General features: G+C 45.6%; 1 long non-coding RNA gene across 2 annotated transcripts; it reads left to right on the top strand.

Moving 5' to 3' along the window:
• Positions 1 to 318: 318 nt before the first annotated feature.
• Positions 319 to 12951, top strand: LOC141569282 (uncharacterized). Of its 2 annotated transcripts, XR_012492786.2 has the most exons (5): positions 319 to 432; positions 2773 to 2917; positions 5248 to 5304; positions 11393 to 11471; positions 12566 to 12951. It is a non-coding gene; the product is annotated as an uncharacterized LOC141569282 (long non-coding RNA). The 2 variants fall into 2 exon arrangements; XR_016022389.1 differs by lacking the exons at positions 11393 to 11471; positions 12566 to 12951 and adding an exon at positions 5720 to 7118.
• The last annotated feature ends 305 nt before the right edge of the window (positions 12952 to 13256 follow it).

The raw sequence follows: 13256 nt of genomic DNA, 5'->3' as shown, positions 1-13256 counted from the left end.
GATCGATATAGATAGATAGATAGATAGATAGATAGATAGATAGATAGATAGATAGAATCTAATATATATCTAATATATATTCAGATAGCTAGATAGCTGGATGGGTGGATGGAAAGAAGGAAGGAAGGAAGGAAGGAAGGAAGGAAGGAAGGAAGGAAGGAAGGAAGGAAGGAAAGAGAGAGAGAGAAAGAAAAAGAAAGGAAGGATCTAATATATATATATATATATATATATATATATATATATATATATATATATATAGTCAGATAGCTAGATAGATGGATGGAGGATGGCTGGCTAGAAATAAAGATAGATGAATGGATGGATAGATGGATAGGTAGAAGGGAAGAATAAACCTCTCTTTACAATTGTGTTTCCACATAAAATTTCAGGATGGAGGATTTTCCTTGAAGCGCCCAAATAATTCAAGAGGTAAGGGAAAAGCAACATTTTTATGCCAATTATCTGACAAACAGATTGCCTGGGTATTTGTCCGACTTCCCTTCTGGGTCTGCTTTTTCAGCATGGAGACAAGAACAGACGCAGACGCTCTGTTCCAAGTAAATTACCTTCCATTGAGTCAATCGCGCTGTGGCAAGCAGGATGGTTTTTTTTTTTTCTTTTTTTTTTTCCATCACAAAGTGTTTCCTCAAAGTCCGCCTTTGATTTGCCTTCCCAAGGCTTCACAACCTCCCAGCTTCTCCAGAGTTGCTGCTTTGATAAAGGCATTCAGTCTCTCTGGTTTCCGTTTTGCTGGGCATGTTGGATGCCTGTGGGAAGGCAGGTCCTGCTGGAAAATGAGCAGAGCATTTCAGCCCATGTGACCTGAATTTCACAGCAGCTCTGAGCTCTGGCTCTACAGCAAGCAGTGGAGGGTCTGTGCAAAACCCAGGACCCCCGATGGGAAGGGGCACGGGAGGATATCTACACCAGAACCCTGAACAGAGGCCAACACCTCTGAGTCCAAGAGGCTGCAAACATGGGGGACAAAGGGAACTGACAATTAAGTCCTTACTGTGTACCAGGCCTTGTGTTCAATTATTATCCCCATTTTAGCGATGGGAAAACTGAGGCTCAGAGAATCAAAGCAACCTGTTTCATAACCATGAACCCATCTCTGTCTGATTCCAGTAGATCAGAGGTCATCAAGGTTTTCCTGCAAAGGGCCAGATGGTAAATTTTTTCAGCAACTAGTCAACTCTATCGTTATAGCATAAAAGCAGCCCCCTATGATGCCTAGATGAATGGGCATGGCTATTTTCCTATGAAACTTTATTTGGCCCACAGGCCACAGTTTGCCACCCTGCACTACATGCTACTTCCTCTGAGGCTGATTCATATTACCCTTCTTTACTGAGTGCTTATTGTGTGTGAAGAACTGTGCTGGGCACTTAAGCTGTATTTTCTGGTTTCATCTTTACATCGGTTCTTGAAGGTCTTATTATTCTCCTCATTTGTGAGTCTGAACACTTGTATGGCCTCCTTGCATATATATCACTGAGCCAGAAACAAGGCAACTTTGGAGGTCTCCCATTTTCCTCCTACATCACGTGGGTTTTCACATTTTCCTTTGCAACCGCACAACATAAGCAGGCATGTGTTTGCAAAGGTCACGGAATTCAAATAAAGTGCACGATGCTTCCTTTTCTTCTGCAGAAATCACAAGAAAATATAATGAGACAGCATTACTTTGCTTTGATTAGCAGGTCCGTTTCTGTCCTGCGGGAAAGCCTTCGACCTAGGGAGGAGTGGTTGGCAGGGAACTGAGAGCTTTTCCCCTAGGATGAAGCCAGAGAACTCTTTCTTGCCTGAAAACAAACAGGAAGTGACAGGCATTGCCACTTCCTAGGAACAGTGAGAATGAATGCTACTTCCTCCTTGGAGATAAATGTGTGCTGTAGAGATGAGCATGTAACGTGGCCTGGGCCAAATGGCTCCTGTACTCTCAAAGGTCTCCCAACACACTCTTACCGTGAATGGATTTCCACCGTGACTGTTACCTTTCTAAGAATAACATAAAGGCTCCATCAGTCATTAACACAATAGTGTGAATTAGGTCGACCTCAGAGCAGAAAAAGTACTGGACTGGGAGCAGAGAAATGTGGATTTGAAAACACTGACTTCAGCCACTTTAACCAACTGTGTGGCCACAGGCAAATCATATTTTCCTCCACGGGGTGTAGAAGCTGAACCAGAGCAAAGGTTATAAGTGGTCTGTAAGTCACGGGGAGCCCTGAGATATATTCTATCTCCGTTAAATATTTTTTTATTTTTAATGGGATCATTAATTTTTAACACTTTAAAAAGAACACTTAGTAATTTATTTAAATATATTTAAATTTACATTTAGTACTGAAATTTAATCATATATTTAAATAATACATTTAAAAATAATTTTTAATTTGAGATCTTTTTTAATTGGGAAAATTAATGTAAATAATTAGGATTTGCCACAGACCCCCGTGCTCCCTGATGCTTCATCTCTGACTGCCTCTCACCTTCATGCACCTGCCTGGCCCCTGTAGTTATTTGATTTCAGTACTGGATTGTGAACTTCGCTCTGGATTTTGATGCAATGAGAATAGACTAAAAACTGACCTGTAAAGGGGTGGGACTTTGGGCAGGTTACGTTTTGATGATGGGGCAGGCAGAACATCTGTCCTCACAAACAAAATGTTTTCTGGGGAATGTGAGAAACTCTGAGATATCAAGGGGACAGGCAGAATGTCATCATTTCCCCAGTGAAATTTTCGTGTCCTTGCCTTGACACAGGATACACACACCTAATTGAAAGAATTCTAGGATAAAGAAGAGGTCGTACATATATACAACGGAGTACTTCTCAGCCACAAAAGAGAGAAAATATTGCCATTTACGACAACATGGATGGACCTTGAGGGTCTTAACGCTAAGTGAAGTAAGTCAGATGGAAAAGGTCAAAAACCGTATTTCACTCATAGGTGGAATATTGTTTTTAAAAAGAAACAAATGAACCAAAAAATAAATAAATAAAACAAAAACAAATTTACTGATACAGACAACAGATTGGTAGTTACCAGAGGGGAAGGGGGTGGGGGAAGGGTCAAACGTACGGTGATAGATGAAAACTAGACTTTTGGTGGTGAGCACACTGTAGTTTATACAGATATCAAATTATAACGTTGTACACCTGAAACTTACATATTATTAACCAACGTTATCTCAATAACAACCTAGAAAGAAAGAACCCTGAAGTCCAGTCTACACACCAGACTTCAAACCCAATTCCAACCATTTCTCTGGGCAAGTTCCTAAACAAACCTCGCAGAGGCCCTTAATAAATAAATGAATGGTAATCATCTTTTCTATGTTTTTATTTTGTGTTAACTTCCTGTAGAAGCCATTTCTAGGTACACTTTCTCTCCACAAAACAAAGTAGAAATTGTTTTGACCACTTTATAGATGAGACATGGAGGCTCACTAGACCCAGAGATTGTAGGAAGTCGCACAGGCAGGATTCTGGCCTCCTCTCTCTGCCTTCAGAGCCCACACACCTTCCATGTTGCCAAGATGCTCCCAAGTTCTACCTGTCAAGCTGAGCAGTTGACGAAAGTCACCTGCTAGGGCAGGTGTGAGGATTGATTGCGAGCGACCACCCAGATGAGAGCCCTATTGCTGGGTGCAGCTGCAGGGTCGCTGGAGTGCCTGGATCCCAGCTGATTGTAATTTAGTTATTTATTCTGGAAGATTCTTGCTCATGAAGCAATTCCCTTGCTTGTTTCTGCTGAATTCAAGGTCATGAGGAAGGAGATGTCCAGAGGACTCCACTTCCTGCCAATCCCCTTGATTTAGGAAGCAATTATCGAGAGCTGCCCACAGGCTGCCCTCAGGCCTGGGAGGGAGGGGGTGACAGGCTCCAGGCCAAACGGATTGTTGCTGATGGTGGTTCCTTCCAAGTGGTCAGCTCCCTGGACACGTTTCTGAACAGCCTGGGGAGCGAGGCTTATACTGAAGGCAAGGTGAGGAGGGTCTTGATGAGCTGTTTCCTTTCGGAATCCATCACAAGACAAGAAGGGAGGAGGGGCCCAGGGCACAATGGAAATGGATGGTTATGTCCATAAACCATTCCCAAACGGAATTACCTGACAGCCTTGGGCCCATTCAGAAGAAGGTGACGGAGATTAGGCCAGGAAGTTTGTGGGGGAGAAGAAAATCACACAGGGCTTCCCTCCGTGGTGCATTATCCTAGTTGATTGATTGGCTTTGTTTTCCCGTTTTTATTATCATTATTATTATATTATCATTACCATTCTTCTCCCCATTGAGTTTCATGGCCTGTTATAAGGGGTTTTCCTCTGGAATAGAACAAGACATAAATTCTCGGAACATTTTACTCCCTCAGCCTGAAAACACAGTGATCCTTTTTCCTCATAGTTAAGAAGAGAATTAGAGAGTTCTCTAGAAAATGCAACAAAGTGGGCTTTGACCCCCACAAATAAACACCAGGGGTTTCTCACTTTCATATACATTTTTTTTAAAACTTTCAAAGCCTGTTTGGTACCATGATCTCATTTAAGTCTCACGTCAGCCCTGGGAGGTAGGAATGATCCCATTTTATAGGTGGGAAAACTGAGGCCCAGCCTGGTTGAGTAAATTTGCCCAAAATCACACAGCCTGTCCCAGCAGATCCAGGTCTGGACTTGGACCTTCTGACCCCTCATCCAGGCCTGTCCACTACATCCCTTCCCACAGGGTCAGATGGAGTCTGTTCACAGCCCAGGCAGGAGCCCAGCCCACAGATACAGACTGGACACCTAGATGGGGTGTCCCAACCAGGAGTCAGGGGTTATGGCCTCCACACTGATGGTGGTCATTAGGCTCCTTTATGTAGAGAGCTTTGATGGGTAGGGAAAGAGGTCATTGGGACAGACAGGGAGAGCTCGGAGACCCACTGACACCTCCGTTGGAACTGAACCTGGGTGGATCATTCACTATCACCACGTGTCTCTTTCCCTTTCTGTCTCTGTCTCTATTGCTCTCCATGGCTTCCCCCCCCCAAACTGCCCCCACACACACACTTCGTATCTCTCTCTCTCTCTCTCTCTCTCTCTCTCTCTCTCTCTCTGTCTCTGTCTCCCACGCACACATGTGTGCACACACACACACACACACACACACACACACACACACACGCCTCTTATCTGACAGTTTTTCTCTCTTCCCCAAGTAATATCAAGGACATAAAGGCAGCTCTTTCTCTCCAAATAGGTGGGAGCCCTTGATCTGCAGGGCGCTGAATTTTCCACTGCCTTGTTCGTTTTCAAGGTAAGTTTCACGTCTCTGTTCCCTCCATGTGATACCATAATTAGAGCAATTTTCCAATTCCTTAATTCAGCAGCTCCATTTTAGACATATTCATTTCATTGTCCCTCCTACCACACTTCACCCCACCCATCGTTCATCCCACACCTACTTCCTATAGCACCCCTTCCTTCAGTGCAAATCAAAATAGTTTTTTCTTTTTTCAAAAACCCTTGTCCTTACAACTGCTATCCTTCAGGGGAAGAAATTTAATGATTTGAAATATCTTTGGGTCATTTAAATTGAAGCTGTTTGCTACAGGGCTGCTGTTCCAATCAAAGAGACTGTCTGCAAACCCCCTCCTCACCGTTCAGGGACAAACAGAAGTGGAGACAAAACTGATGACACAAATCCTGTGTCTCACGTTTCTGTTCCTCAGGTTTCCTATCAAATATTATCAACTCACCTCAAGGTGAAAAAGAGGGAAAATGAGATCTCAGATGGAAACAGCGGGAGTCGTCAAGGAAAATGTTCTCTCTCAGATGCTGGGTTCAACTCACCCCAACCCAGCCAGAGCCACCGATGGGACTGTATGCTTAGGACTTAGGCAGAACTGGGTTCAAATCCCAGCTCTGCCGCTGATAGGCTGTGTGGCCTTGGCTGTTAGTTTCATATCTCTGAGGCTTGGGTTCCTCTTCATTTATCTGTGGTGTTGCTGGGAAGGTGTGTTAAGACAGTGGTGATGTCTATTACCAGTGATACTATCAGGCACTGGTTAGTGACGTTTCACATTCACCCTCAGATGGGATTCTCACTCCATCCTCATGACAGTTCTACAAGGGTCAGTGTGATCATTATATCTATTGTACAGCTGCAGACACTGGGGACCAGAGAGGTGGAGTGACTTGCCCAAGGTCACACAGCCAGAACGGATTCTGATACCTGCGTTCTTAACCACGCAAGAAAATGTCAGGACATCGCACCTTGTACCTAGTATGTCGTTAGAAAGTTTTGTTTCTGCATCTTCTCTCAAAAAGGGACGTTTTAGGATGAGGGATTGGTTTCAGGCTGTGGCGTAGTAACTCTGTGCGCGCCCTCCCCAGAGGGCTCTAGAATGAAGGCCGCTTTAATTAGCAGAATGGTGTTCTTTGGGGCCAAAGTAAAAAGACAATAAAGCAACTCCCAGAGCAGATTAAGTGTGTGAACCAGAGCCAAACACTTCATTCTGACACCCAGGAGATTGATGACCTGTAAAGTGGTGCTGAGACCATTAGGTTCAGTCTGTGGCTTCTGGAGGGCAGTCAACCCACAGTGGTTTTGGAGTCACTGATTGCGGGGGTGTCAGACCTGTTCTCCCCACCCCGGTCTGGCCCACTCAGCTGCCATCATGGAAGCCTTGTCGGGCCAGGATTGTGGCAGAAACCCCAGTGTTATCTCCTCCCAGGTACCCTAGTGGTGCTCATGCTGCTTCCATGCCTGTCACGTTGTAATTGCCCAGGCTCTCTTGTTTCTCCCTCTTATTGGTCTCAGGACTGTTTAACACGCCTGTAAATGATGGCAGACCCCCAAAGGACTTGTGTGGATTCTAGTAATAAAAATTATCATATTAGAAATTAAAGCTGTAACATTTTAAAAACATTTATTCGCTTACAATAACAATAATAAACCCATTACAAGTTAACATAGATGACTTGCGATACTCTAGTGAAAAAGTAACTACATTTTTGCACAACTGAAAGAAATACTGAGAAGGGTGGCATTTGATGATAATGAGATGATGATAGTGGTGATGATGGTGATGGTGGAGATGATGGTGATGGTGGTGATGATGGTGATGGTGGTGATGATGGTGATGGTAGTGATGGTAGATGAACTCACATTCTAGACCCCGTCCTACTAGCACACTGAATCTTTACCATAGCTCCACGAGATAATTTTATGATTCTTTTCTTTTTCATTTTTGGGGACACAGAGAGGTTGAGTAGCTTGCCCAAGGGCAGAGCCTAGATTCAATCCCAGGCAGTGGGGCTCCAGGCCCTGTGTTCTTGGCCATGACACTGTGTGTACAGTCCCCATGACAAACAAGCAGTCTCAGGCAGAGAATCATGTCAGCCAAGGTGGTAAATCTCTGGAGGTGCCCTTGGCAACTAAAAATACTGAGTGCATGACAAATAGGCAAGGCTGGGTTTATTCAGTGTTGTTTGTTAAATATTTGATCTGGGAGAACTAAATGGCATCTTCTATCTAGAGACCCAAAGCTGACGGGCTCAGAAAGAAAGTTGATGAAAATAGCCCTAATTGTAATCATACTCAAATGTGTACAGTTTACAAAACCCTTCCATATACGTTAGCTTATTTAAACCTCTGTCTAATCCTCTAAATGATGCTCGCCAGTCTGCCCGCCACATTCCATTCCGGCAGCTGCATTGTTGAACGAGGCTTGAGCACCACTGGTCTGCACTTTAGCTGCAGCCCCCAAACCCTTGACCCGTCTACCCACCTGTCTGTGCCACTTGAATGCTGCCTCCAGAGAGTTCCTTCGGTAATAATGATCATGGCAGTGAACATTAACTGATCACTTGCTGTGTGCAGACACCCTGCTGAATGCAAGGCATGGATTCTATCACTTTGCCTCCCCATCACCCTGAGTTGTACATTTTTATTACCATCTTCCCCATTTTAAAGACAAAGAAAGCAATGCTTAGCCAGTCACGTCATTTACCCAGGCATATGCAACTAGGAGACTCAGATTTGGGATTTGCAGGCAGCAGCCTGACTCCCAGGCTTGTTCTTAGCCATTGAGCAACCCCACCTCCCGTCAGCAAACCAACCTGATCCATCACTGCCTTTTGTGGATTCCTCTGTCCACCTATGCCACAAACACTTCAGTTTGGCACATACGTCCTTTGAAATCGCGACCGGGCTCATCTCCTGGACTCTCCTTCCTGCCTCACCTGATCACGACACATGCTGCACTTTAGCTGCAGCCCCCAAACCCTTGACCCGTCTACCCACCTGTCTGTGCCACTTGAATGCTGCCTCCAGAGAGTTCCTTCGGTAATAATGATCATGGCAGTGAACATTAACTGATCACTTGCCGTGTGCAGACACCCTGCTGGATGCAAGGCATGGATTCTATCACAGCCTCCCCAAACTCCCCTTTTTTACCTCATCACAGTACCACACCTGCAAATTCTGTTTCCTGCCCTGACTGCTACGCCTTCCTCACCAGTCAGATCCCTTTGCAGCCTTGAAGACCCAGCCCCATTACCCCTGTCCGTTCTGAAGTCATGGGTGATATTTTTGTTCCCTTCCCGGGGCACGCCAGAATATCCCATTCCTACCTGGATTTAACTTACGACATTGTGTTGTTGAGGGCACTGGAGAAGAGCATGGACTATGGATTCAGAACCTCTGGGTCCTAATTCAGTCTCTCCCACTTACTCACTGTGGAACCATGCTCAGGTGATGTCACCCTTCTGAGCCTCGGTGTCCCCATCTGTAAAATGGATCCCCGTCAGTAAAACAGGGCTATCTGCTCTCCAAGACGATCCTGATGATGTAGGGGGTGGACTTCCTGGATTACAGGAGAGGAGGGTAGAGAGGTTGCCCAGACTCCCTTGGCCACTGCTCAGCCTTCTCCTCCCAGGTGTGACCACGGATGTAAGGGTGCCGCTGCATTTGCCAAAGAACTAGAAGAAGCCAGGTGTCGTTAAGGACTTCCGAGCAAGGGTGTAGATTGTGTGTAGGTTCTACTGGAAGCAGAGGTAAGCCCCCAAGTAAACAGGTTTGTAGGGCCACAAGAAATAAGCTTCTCTTGGACCTGGCAAGCCCTTAGGTTTCAGGATGGAGATGTAATCCCAGCGAGCATGTGTGGAGGCTGGGATGGGGTGGGGCAAGGTCTTCTCCAGCCAACCTATGGCCTACCTGCGAGCCTGCAGAGGGGTCAACTGGATAATCGTGAGGATCATTTACACAGCACCTGGGACAGAGTAAGTGCTTTACAAATGCTACTATTTTTAATCACAGGGACAGTTACAGACCTGTTCTTTATTTTCTGCTTGAGGTATCTCCCCATGGTCTCGTTGGGTTGAGACCTGGGGTCATCTCCCTAGCTACAATAAGAGCAGCTGGCTGAGCTAAAGGGTCCTCCTGGGAATCTGAAATGACCGATGAGAAATGTGTGTGTGTGTGTGTGTGTGTGTGTGTCCCCAGATTACCTCTCTTGATAAAGATACCCGTGGCATTGAATTAGGAGCCCACCCTACTCCAGCATGACTTCCTCTTAACAAATGACATCTGCAATGACCCTATTTCCACATTCTGAGTGACGGAGGGCTAGGACTTCAGCATATGAATGAGGGGGCTGAAGGTGCACAATTCAGCCCACAGCAGTCCTGTTATCTGAGACCATAAAGCTGCTCAATAGTGGAGCCAGACTTCAAGTCCAGTTATGTTGCCTCCAGCACCCAAGCTCTCGGCCATGCCACTGGAAAGGGTCTGTGTGGCCCTTAGAAGGAGGGGGCGAAAGAGTCCCTAAGAAGAAGACCTGGCTTGCAAACCCAGCTGCACTGCCTTGGAAGCTCTCCGGCTCCCCAAGACCAGCCCCCATCATGGTGGTGACTCAGAGGCAGCCCGGGAACACTGGGGGTGGCTTCTCCAGCAACGCCACCCGAGCGCAAGAACAGTTCGTTTGCTAAAGCAATTACAAACATGATCTGTGCTGGTATTAAATGCCTCCTCTCTTTCTCTGCTGTGCGTGTTCCCCAGCGTGCTGAGTTATATGCCTTTCCTAATTGTGGCTGACGTGTCGGCTCTACCCCCCAGCGCCCTCCTAAACTGCCATCCTTCGAGATGATGGGGCGGTGAGGCAGTTTGTTTTAATGTCAGGATCTACATCTCTGATAATTATATACACACACCCCATTTGCCGGGAACTCACTGCTTTCATACGAGGCTGGGTTGACAGCTCTGACACCCCAGCCCTCTCGTCAGCTGCAGACAGGGGTGCATACTGAGGGCATGGGTGCCAGTCTCATCACCGCCACAGTGGGAGTTCACTCTCGGCTGACTTTTTGTGCTGTCAGATGACAGTCGTTGCAGGGTTGGACCCAGAGGAGTCAGTCCTTAGCAGTGGAGACCATGCAAGGAGAGGTTACCCAGCCCACCACATAGCCTCTTCCACAACGCGTGCTCTTGGCCCTTGAATAACACAAGGATTAGGGGTGCTGCCTCCCCGCACAGTCAAAAATCCACATATAACTTTTGACTCCCCCCAAACTTCACCGCTAATAGCCTAGTGTTGACTGGAAGCCTTACCAATAACATAACCAGTTAACACCTCTTTTGTATGTGATGGGTGTTATATACTGTATTCTTACAATGAAGTAACCTAGAGAAAAGAAAAGGTTATTAAAACAATCATAAGGAAGAGAAAAGACATGTGCGGTACTGTATGTATGTATTGAAAATCATTCACTAGAAGTAGGGCTGTGCCGTTCGAACAAGTGTTATTGAAGCATCAAGTGTATAAGCCTGGTTTTGGAGCCCAGGAAGCTCCGTTTAGAATCCTGGCTTTGCTACCGACCAAGGTTTCCTCATCGTTCAAAGGAAGCGACAATAGCTAAAAGACCTGTCCAGAGAGACACTTCCTGAGCCAATGAGGGTGAGCAGAGGGGGCTGGGGCATTCATCAGAGGATTTAATTGTAGGAAGGCGAGGTCGTGGCTGTCTAGGGATCTCACATCTCACAGAGCTGAATTTGGATCCTGGCCCTGACTCTTCCTGGCTGTGTGACTCTGGGTGAGCCACTTGCCTTCTCTGTTCCTCAGTTTCCTCTGTAAAATGCGAGCGATACTAACAGCATCTACCTCCCCGAGTTACTTTTGCAGATTAAATGAGATACTTAGGGAAAGTACTCAGCACAGTACCCAGCACATAGCCAGCACCCAAGAACTGAAGGTTGTTCTTAGTCTCCCACTTTCCTGGCACATTGAGAATAGAAAACGTTAAGACTTCCTGGCCTCAGAATCCAAGACACAACAGGGAGGCCAGGGCTCTGCGTCTGCGGGCCTATTTTAATTTCTTTGATTCTTCCCGTACATCTTCCTCAGGGCACCTGCTTCTTTGGATGAAGATTTGAATTGTTACCTCCCAGAGCCAATAATACACCTCACCTCTCTGCAGACAAAGGTAAATATAATTAAAAAGTGATTATAATCTGGGACTAGATTCATAAGCTTTGCTAGACCTAATTATACAGCTGGTGCAAGTCTCTGGGCATCAGGTCCTTTGTAGCTGGAATTTACTGATGCTGCCAGTTGCATGCTGGTGAGCAGGGGTGAGATGTGTGCTGTTGGCAGCAGGGTCTGAGCTTCAGGTGGCGGGGGTGGTGCACTGACTCAGGACAAGCCATGTCCAGGCTTCGACGATGCTCTAGTCCTGAGTTTGTTCATTAAGGAGCATGTATGGAGCATCATCCATGGGTCAGATCCTACACACAAGTCTTATTACCGTATTTCCCCGAAAATAAGACTGGGACTTATATTAATTTTTGCTCTGAAAGGATATATTTTCAGGGGATGTCTTATTTTTTCACATACAACAATCTACATTTATTCAAATACAGTCATGTCATCTTCTTCTGGAACATCATCATAACGTACTAAATGCGTCTGTCTGGCTGACGATCTTAACTGGGGCTTATTTTCGGGGTAGGTCTTATTTTTTGGGAAACACGGTAGGGGAGAAGGGCTTGTCAGTACAGGCAGAGTGATAAACTTAAGGAAGAACATTGGCTTGCCAAAGAGGGCATACAGATGGCACATAAGCACATGAAAAGATGCTCTACATCACTGGTCATCAGGGATACGCACATTAAAACCACAAGGAGTTAGCACTACACACGTATCAGAATGGCTAACAAAAGAGAGTGACAACACCAAATGCTGGCAAAGATGCGGAAAGATTGGATCATTCATACATTGCTGGAGGGAATGTAAAACGGAGCTGTCACTCTGGAAAACAGTTTTGCAATTACTTATAAAACTAAATATGCAAATACCATAAGACCCAGCAATTGAACTCTTGGGGACTTGTCCAGAGGAGTGAAAACCTATGTCCACACAAATATCTGTACATGAATGCTTGTACCGTGTTTCCCCCAAAATAAGACCTAGCCTGACCATCAGCTCTACTGCGTCTTTTGGAGCAAAAGGGAAATATGGTAGCAGTTTTTTTGTAATCTCAAATTTCTTTGTAATTTCCCCAAACGGGAAACAATCCAGATGGCCTTCAGCAGGTGAATGGTTGAACAGACTGTGGGACATCCACGTGTGGACTACTACACAGCAATGAAAAAGGAACCACTGATGCTTACAGCAACCTGGATGAGTCCCCAGGGAATTATGCTCAGTGGAGGGGAAAAATGCCAATCTCAAAGGTTACTATATGATTCCATGTATGTCACATTCTGGAAACGACAAAATTATAGAAATGGAGGATAGATGAGTGGTTACCAGGGGGGGAAGGCGGTGGTGGAAGTGGGGTGAAAGTGGGTCTGCCCATGAAAGAGTAGCATGAGGGTTCCTTGCAGGGACGAATCTATTCGTATCGTGACTGTCTCAATGTCATCCGGGTTGTTGCATTGTACTAGAGTTTTGCAAGATGTCACCGTGGGGGAAACTGGGTAAAGGGCGCATGGGATCTCTGTATTAGTTTTTACACCCGCATGTAAATCTACAATCATCTTAAAATAAAAAAATTAGTGTTTTTTTTTCTTTTAAGAGCATTGGCTTCCTGTCTAAAACCTTCCAAAGCATACTATTGACTTTGTAATTAAATCAAACTCTCATCTTGACCTACAGCCCTGATGACCTCCCAGATTGTCCCATGATGCCCCATTCTCCAGATTCTAGCCACCCCAGGCAGCTTTCACTTTGTTTCTCGCCTGATTTCAAGCCTAACCTCTATGGCGTT

Source organism: Rhinolophus sinicus, chromosome 9, assembly GCF_057876585.1.
Source record: "Rhinolophus sinicus isolate RSI-liver-muscle chromosome 9, RSI-T2T, whole genome shotgun sequence".
NCBI classification, from domain to species: domain Eukaryota; kingdom Metazoa; phylum Chordata; class Mammalia; order Chiroptera; family Rhinolophidae; genus Rhinolophus; species Rhinolophus sinicus.
Note: the sequence above shows the minus strand (reverse complement) of the source record. Positions and strands in the feature narration are given on the sequence as shown.